The sequence below is a fragment of the Aphis gossypii genome, chromosome 1 (genome assembly GCF_020184175.1).
Source record: "Aphis gossypii isolate Hap1 chromosome 1, ASM2018417v2, whole genome shotgun sequence".
NCBI classification, from domain to species: domain Eukaryota; kingdom Metazoa; phylum Arthropoda; class Insecta; order Hemiptera; family Aphididae; genus Aphis; species Aphis gossypii.
In genome coordinates, this window is record NC_065530.1 from 9,536,662 (window position 1) to 9,545,111 (window position 8,450).

Consider the following 8,450-nt stretch of genomic DNA (forward strand, 5'->3'; position numbering starts at 1 on the left):
ACGTTAGATACTATACTCCCACGCACACTGATCGTCTCCACTGAACGGTTTTCAATATTATAATTATATTTGTGTGCAGTGTGTTACCGATTTCGCTTTTTAATTACTCTTTATATGCATTTATAATTATTAGTATAGTACACAATACCCAGGCAGTATACGCTCGTAAACTAAGCATAAAGAAAAATTAATAAAATGCATTATTCATCTACACTGAAATTCTCAACAGTAAAAACATTATATGTAACGTATTGTAATTTTTACGTATATTTATTATGATTAAATATTTTAATGATTAACCAAAATCAAAACTGACGGGGAAACTTCTTGCTAAAAAATTGTAATGGTATAGCGGCTCCTGAGCTATCATAAATGGACAACCATCATAAGTCAGGTGTGCGCAGTTATAGTCATTTTAAAATATTGCTGGTATGTATACGTTTGGTATGTCGGTCAAAAACATGAACGTTTAGTAAAATTTATAGCCAAAATAAGTTACATGTCAATAAGTACAAGTTTTCGGTTTTTCGACATTAATAATAATATTTTATGTATATATAATCATTGAAAAACTGAACGTAACAATATTTTGGACGATCGGACGTTTATAATAATATACAACAACTGACGTACTTATACCTAAATATCATTATTCGCGCTCGAATTTCTCGACGTGATGTGCTACAAATCGTGCCACTGCGCACGGCAGTCGTCACAAATTCAACTCGCGTGTAGGTACTTGACCAATTGGTTCGTGTTAAAACCCATTTACCTCTATGTACATTACAACCCACCCATTAAAGGTACGCGTATATATTATTATAGGCGATGGTTCTAATTTAAATCGTCTTACGCGCTCGACGTTAGGTTATAGGTGCATGAATACAATATATTTTTTGTACCTATATACAAGTTAGTGTGCTTATAATTCCGTCATAGATGTCGCATCGAAAACTCGGCCATCGAAACAAATTCTAACTAAACATATAATATTATAATAACTAAGTTTCTATTTATTTATATATAGAACATCGATCGAGCGCGAATTTAACGCGGCCTCTTTCTACAAATTTCAATACACATATATTATAGAACACGATCATGTACAATAATAAATTATAATCAGTAATCGTGGCATAATGTTTCAAATGAATGAGTTTAATATATTACTACCATTTATGCTTATTTATCACTTTACCTATTAGTTATATTTCGTACTATATAGTTAACTACGTAAATTATAAATTAGTTATTACTGTAGTGTGCTGCTCTAGTGAAACTATAGTGCTGATTTATGTCGAACTCGAACCGAACTTTTTCAATCATACTTGATATACCATAGAAAAAACATGTACTTATATACATTGAACTTCGAGATTAACTTAATGCACATTGAGATAATGCGTATTATTCGACTCATACAAATTTTATATATATATGCAACAGGTTAGAATGAACATTCAACACTCCAAATTAAAAATAAATAAAAATGAAATAGTATAAAATAAGTGTATATAGACTATAAATTAAATACAAAGTTATTATCAATAATAAAAACCGGGGAAATATTTGTGTTTAATCTATTTTTTTTTGGATTTTGAACTATTTCGAAGTTTAAACTAATTATAGAATTTCGAACTTTTCGTTTAAATTCAGTTTGATTTAGTTTTTTTTAAAACTTGATTCAATTTTTTGAATTTTAAATAGTTTGACCAACTTCTACTATATATTATTATACATAGATAATCGGTCAACGTTACTAATTACTATGATATAGTAGTTGAGCAAGTGCTTAGATCCGAATTATCAAAGAAAGATAAGTTTTTTTAATTATGGTTCATCTATTAAAATATTCAAACCATCATAATAAAAGAAATCATGTTATGGATATTTTATTTGTTTACACGATGGTCACAAATAATTTGATAGGCAATAATATAATTATTACCTACACATAGGTACACAGTTCCTTTAAAAACGAACTAACCAATTAGGTACATATTATAATATTATAGTATAAACATTTGTAAAAAAATATATTGATTTTATCAAGATTAAATAAATAAAATGGTTTCAATATAGAGAATAATCTAATATTATTGTTATCAAAATAATTAATGAAACTATAGAGAATTCATATTCTTTTATAATATTTTGACGTAATAACTAATCTTGCATATATTTGTGTCCTAGAAATTAAACTCGTTTAATTACATTTTAAAATGTTGAGACCCTCTCTTCTTTAAAATATTAGAGCAATATTTATTAATACACTGAAAAATGTTTATGATATTTTAAAACTGCCTATTAATATTATACAAAATATTCCAGAAACTAATCACAATCTAAATGATAAAACTAGCACTTGAATAATCCAAAAACGGTTTGTATATAAAATTTAAAATGCCATTTCGTGAAAAACTTTCTCGTGGAATGAAAATCAGACACAAACTCAAATAATAGTAGATATTAAAAAAAGTACTCACTTGTATTAAATATTAAAAAAAGTATAAGAAAAATCAGTGAGCATATGAAAATTTAAAATATTTTTACTAATTATTACATATTATTAATCGTCTTTTTCCTTTTAAACAAAATTATATGAACAAAGAAAAACTATATATTTTTATTCCACAGAAGTCAAAATTTTTAGCTTATATCTTTGCAGTCATTTGTTTACCATAATAGGTTAAAGTTATTTCTTTTATAATAAACTATTATTATTGATGCTTATAGTGATTATTAATGTTTATCAATGAGTAGGTTTTGAGGTTCGCTTAAGTACTGAGTGCGGTTTACCATGAAAAAATAATTTATATTTACGACATTTTGGTTTTAGATTCTTTACGCTAAAATATATTTTTTTAAGTCATTTACAATTCCCGGATGTTCGTATTCAATTATCGTATTCGCGTCAATACGTGTCGGTATATAATAAATAATAATCATTTGAGTCATTCGTAAAGTGAAATTTACAAACTTAAAATAAAATATGTTATGAACAAACATTAGATTAGATTAAGTTAGATTTTCTGTATAGTATTTTGACAGTATGTAATTCTAATTTTTCTAATTTTATTTAATTCTCAAATTATTGTAATATTATGATGCTAAGGCTAAGTCACATTTATATGGATAATATATTATACTAATGTATACTTTATTGATACTATTTTACACAATAATTATAAAATGTAGACATGTAGGCAATTATATTTCTTGATCGTAATTTATTTAAAAAATATTTTAATTAGAAGTTTAAAAATAATTACTTGATAATTAGATTATTAAGATAAATGATAATTTTTTTCTGACAAGACTGTATGTTTGGTTATTTCCCTTTTAACACCTTAAAAACTCTTGATAAGATAGTAATCAAATACTTTTACATTAATCAATTTAACATTTAAATGGATAACTCTGATTTATATTATTGACCAAAATGCATGTTATTATAAAAGCCGAAAAACACGTTTTATCCAAATGTATAGGCACACTTTTTGTAACTATTTAGATTTTTTTGATATATTGAATGGCCACTATCTGTCTGTCGTTAGGCATAGAATATAGATTCCATTTAAATATCTACCTATATGTATATAAATATTATAAAAACCTTCATTATTGAGTATAGGTCAAAAACATTTTTAAACAAGCTAATTGGTTAAAAACTTGTTTGACTAAAGTAGCTAAACATAAATATATTATCTTTCACCGTATACTATATGCTCTCCAAAAGAGAAAAAAATTTATTAACTACACTGCCTAACATTATTAACACTGTAAAATCATAAAGTTGTAAAATAAAATGGCACAAATCTAGAATAATATATTATATTTTAAGATAGAATAGGTGCCTATACCACCGAAACAATGTATGACTGCCGCACACTCCACACATAACACTCAAAACGAGTTAAATCATTTTGAAAGTCATGACTCAATATGGAATTAAAATAGTACATTACTTTATTTTATATTATAATATAGAATATAACTATATAGGTTATACACTCAAGTCCTAAATTGATTAGTTACATTGCGCTAATACCTAAGTTACCATATGAATTTAGTAACTATTCGTGTCATTCACGATTTTCAAAACTATTTTGAAATAACAGCGTACTTAAAATTATTATTTATTAATAGTATCTATGCCTACACATAGAACCTATTTAAAATGTATAAAAAAATAATACCTAAGAGTTTACCTATACGTTGAAATCAAAACACGGGAAAACTACTTAAAAAATTTAAAGATGTATTACATTAGGATTTAGTATGTACCTAATATTTATTTGATATATTATAGTGTGATTCGCCAAACATGCAATGTGCTTACACCATTATAGCAAAATCAATTTTTTTCAAGTTATTGTTATCAGCTTTTTTCCGGTTAATTGTTAGACAGTTAACTTTTTTTAAATGTCGATTTATTGACGTATAATATTTAATCGAAATTCAAACTAGTATCATTTAAGTATTTAATTTTGTATATTAATAATAATAGGTTCATGATAATATTTGAAAATTTATAGTAGACATGACTAATTAATTAACATTTTATAATTTGCAAAACTATCTTGAGTATAATTATAACTATTAATATAACTAATTATTATAATATATATTAAATAATACTTTATTTTTATAACACTATTAAAGGACTATCATCATATAGGCATAATGGCATATACATTTTAATAATTCGAAAACTTTACACTCATATTTTGTTTTAGATGCATCAACGTTTCTAAAATAAAAATCGAAGAACTATGAGTATGTATTTTTACAATAATAAACAATTTTTATAAAAATATCTAAAACACTCTTTATTTCGTGAATATGTAATAAGTTATATTCAAAACTATATTAGAGTAAGAATTTTTTTTTATTACTAACCAGTAACCTAGCACATCGTTTTTAATTTTTACCTACAGTATAGTGATAGTATCACTATAGTATCAGTATACCTTATACACATGTATGTAAATATAAGTAATACAATTAAAATATTTATATTACAAAGTATATTTCTAAGTGGAATTGAAATTAATTAAAATTTAGGTATAATCTGAACCACCAAAAATCAAATTTTCTACCTTCTAAATAATCATATTTAGCCAGACGTCAGCTGAGTACCTATGTCTTTCATTTCATAGGCTAGCATTTGGTATAATTTAAATATTTAATAAGAGTTTATATTTAAGCCAAGACGATACTATAATTTTTATGATTTTGCATTATTGCAAGAAACGCCACGCTACTGATTTGCGTGCAACTAAATAATATAATACTCAATTAATAATAGGTAGTACACTAATATAATAATATCGTTTGTATTATAATAAACAGTAGGTATAATCATTTTATATGAATAGTTAATATTTTGTAAACACTTCTCAGACACCGTCGTCGCCCGTCAGAAAACGCCATGAAATCTAACTTTTTTTGTAAGAGCCGATACACACTACTAACAACAACTAAGGTCTAGGTAAAGTCAGCAGTAATAGAATAATCACCACATGACTGTCTCACTGTCTTAAGTCGTTTCTTTCGAGCGTCGGTACATGAGAGACGTGTTTTATTTTAAGCTTTATTTTGTAGATATTTGTTTTAACTATTTTAAGTTATAATTACCTTGATATTCTGTTCTGCATAATAGTTTTTCTTTGAATTTTTCAAACAACTGTTGTTACTTTTTTATTTCCTAAAATAAAATTATTTATACATTTTTTACTTTTAAATAAATATAATAAATTAATAACTAATATTTTTTATAACCTGCTCTAATTAAAAATTAATACGATCGTTGTTATATTATAAAAATGTATAGATTTTTTTAATATTATTATAATTATTATTTATTTATTTATTATGTTAATTATAATTTATAACCATTGGGTTTAGAATTATTTACTCTAAAATCAATGCTATAACCAGGAAAAGAATTTATATATAAATTCATATTATATTATATGTATTATTTATAAGCTTTTTAAAACCTGATAAAAATTTTCCCTAATTTAGAATATTTTTTTGTAGTTTCATTGTGTTTATGTTTATTTATAGTACATAATATATTTGGTTTATCTTATATTTTTACGTTCGAGAAGAAATGAGACATAAATTCCCTCAAGCTTATGAACTCGTTTTTAACGTAAAAAATTTTTTTTTAAAGTTCCTTTGTAATAGTTTTTCGAAGTATGGCAATCTTGCACTTCAACCACAACTTATATTAATGCAATGTAATACATAGCTAAACGCATCTTTTTATTACTGTGACAACTTAAAAATTATAAAAGAAATAATTATTCAAATAAAAAGTAAAGTTCTATTTCAATTAAATAATCTCAAGATTTAATAAATGATTCTAACTTTAAGACTAATTTAATTTACTTCAATTCAAATTCTGAAATTATTCCGATCATGGTATAAAAATGTTAAATCAAAAGATTACTTGTTATCAGAAGCAATAACTAAAATTAAAACCCCATTACAAAAATCAAAAAATTAAACTGGTTGCGTAGTATATAATATGCCAAATTAAAAAAAAAAACCTGGTTATAATAATATAATGAAAACGATTTCAAAGAAATTAGAATGAGAATAAACGTAAAAAATGAACTACCCGAAGATTTAAATGCAAGACGTTATATTGCATGTATGAAGTAGTTACCCTACAATAAATAATGCTGACGTCGAGCAATTTTTAGATTCTGAACGAAGTGATGAATGTATTGATTTTACAATGGTGTGTGTTTTTTTTTGTTTTTGTGTCTGTGTACAGCATAACTAGTCGAAATAATGCTCCAATTTCAAACAATGGGGGTGGTTTCCGATGTAAAAGTGAATATCCTTGGTGCATTATAGAGGTAAAAAGTTAACATTTTCCAATAGTTTTTAAAAAAATCGAGAAAAACAAAAAAAAAATGACTGAAAAACGGCAATTTTTACGCAAAACCAGTTTTCGACCAAATCGATTTTTTTTTATTGTTGTAATTCAAAAACTAATTACTGAAAATACTTGAAATTTTCACCAAATGTTAATGTCAGTGGTATCCGTATATAGTTAAATTTTCAAAAAATGTTGACTTTTTTGAGTTATTTATAGACCACTGAAATTTTCGATTTTTTTGAGAAATTTTTTTTAAAGTGTCGATAAAAAATTTTTGGATGACCAAAAAGTTTTGAAAATTTAATACAAGGTTCCTTATTAGTTGTTTTTAATGTAGCTAAAAAAAATTAAAAATCGTTAGTCACAATTTTTTTTTATAAGCGTTTTTAGTTCAAATTTTTACGAAATCTGTTGAAAACGCGAAATTTTGCAAGTAATTTTGAAGTTGAAAAATCATAAAATTTTTTTCTTTTATAACTAAGTTTTGAAAATTTGGTACAAGGTTCTCCATACATTTTTCTTCAAATATCTGTAAAAAAAACTCTACCGGATTCAGACAAAAAATTTTTATGAGTGTTTGAAATTTAAATTTTTAAAAAAACCGCGTTAAATAACAGTTTAGCCTCAAACGATTTTTGATATTTGTTATTATTCAAAAAGTATAAGTCGTAGATACTTGAAAATCTTACCAGTTATTAAGATTCACGTTTTCTTTACGTGATTTAATTTTCAAAATATTTTGACTTTTTTTGAGCTATTTATAGACAACTGAAATTTTCAATTTTTCTGAAAAATTTTTTTTGAAGGGTCCATAAAATTTTTTTGGCCCTATCAAAATACTTGAAAATTTTATACAAAGTTCCTCATATGTTATTCTTATAGTGATTAAAAAATTATCAGAATACATAGGCACAATTTTTTTTTATTAGCATTTGAAGTTCAAATTTTGACGAAAATTCGTCAAAATTATGAATATTTGCGAAATATTTGAAGTTGAAAAATCATAAAATTTTTTGTGTTTATAACTAAGGATTAAAAATACAACACTAAGTTTTCCATAAGTTTACCTTCAAGTATCTATAGAGAAAACTCGAAGCATCATTATAGGAAAAATTTTAAGTGCGTTTGAATTTTAAATTTTAACGAAATAGCGTAACGATAACGATTTATCCTCAAACGATTTTAAATATTTGTTATTATTCAAAAAGTATAAGTCGTAGATACTTGAAAATTTTACCAGTTATTAAGATTCGCGTTTTCTTTACGTGATTTAATTTTCAAAATATTTTTTAATATAAGCTGGTTTTTTTAAACCACCTTTTTCACCAACCACTAGAAATTATATCCTAGGCTGACAAATCATCTTCGTTCAGAATCGTTTTTCGTATACAATGATAACTATCATTGGATTCAAATTTAACACTCCTATAATATATAATAATGATCCATACGGCACCTAATGTACAGCATAGCGGTACTCACTTGCCCACTTTTTTAACATATAAAAATATACTCACTGCAGATAATCGGAGGGAGTTAACGTTTGAACACA